The sequence below is a fragment of the Arachis ipaensis genome, chromosome B04 (genome assembly GCF_000816755.2).
Source record: "Arachis ipaensis cultivar K30076 chromosome B04, Araip1.1, whole genome shotgun sequence".
Taxonomy (NCBI): Eukaryota; Viridiplantae; Streptophyta; class Magnoliopsida; order Fabales; family Fabaceae; genus Arachis; species Arachis ipaensis.
This window is the reverse complement of record NC_029788.2, coordinates 123,769,213-123,770,139: the sequence shown is the minus strand read 5'-3', so window position 1 is coordinate 123,770,139 and position 927 is coordinate 123,769,213. Positions and strand designations below refer to the sequence as shown.

Sequence of the window (927 nt, the reverse complement as noted above, 5' to 3'; positions counted from 1 at the left end):
TGAGTTGCTGTCTATTTCAAGTTTGTTGGAGCTTGAAGGTGATAGTGAGGCGATTGAGGATTATTTAGGTAAAATGGGCATGGTTTTTGTTGTGTGTTTTTGGGTAATGTAGGTAACAAGTGCTGGGTTTGTATTTCAGGTGAGAACGCTCCGACGCTGACTACTGCGAATTTGAAAGCTTTTGTGAATAAACAAATGAAAAGTGAGAAAGAGGCGTCTTGGACGAACATGGAGGGTGCTCAATCTGTGGTTCACCGAGGTGCAGGGAAGAAGAGGAAAATTGCTTAGCTTCAATGACTAAGGTCGTTGATTTGACTGTTGGAAAGGATGGTGGTGGTGCTTTCTCGATGGAGGAGATTCATGGTGCTCATGAGAGCCAAACGGTACTTATGGATGTGGAGTAAGAGCACTCCTTTCAATGCTATTGCGGATGAGGTTGCTCAAACTGAAACTGATGTATAAATGATTGGTGAGGCTGGTTTCAGTTTATATAATTCATTCTTTGTTAATTTAATGTAGCAAGCAAGCAAGTGCATCTTGGTACTCTTAAATGGCTAATACTTTTAGTTGTATTATAGTAGTGAATAGTAGGGATGATAATAATATACTCACCCATGTGCAATGGGATTTCTATAAATCTAGTGATATCATCATCATATTTTTGCAAAAGCTCAGTGCTACCAACTTAGCCATCCATATGCTGTACATATTGATATGGTGATTGTGATTGGTTGGTGTGTTAGTTGTAGGGACCTTGCATGGGTCAAGGCAAGTGAAGCTATCAAGTGTTTCACCAAAATAAATGGTAGAATACAGACTATATCAATGAAAATATTATTATTTTAAAATTCAACCTTTGATCAATTTTTAAATTTAATAATATTATTTTAATTTTTTATACCCACTTTTACACCGTTAATATAGAAT

The 927-nt window shown here is 36.8% G+C and overlaps 1 long non-coding RNA gene across 1 annotated transcript; it reads left to right on the top strand.

Moving 5' to 3' along the window:
• Window positions 1-669, top strand: LOC110271306. The gene is made up of 2 exons (XR_002361911.1): window positions 1-68; window positions 140-669. It is a non-coding gene; the product is annotated as an uncharacterized LOC110271306 (long non-coding RNA).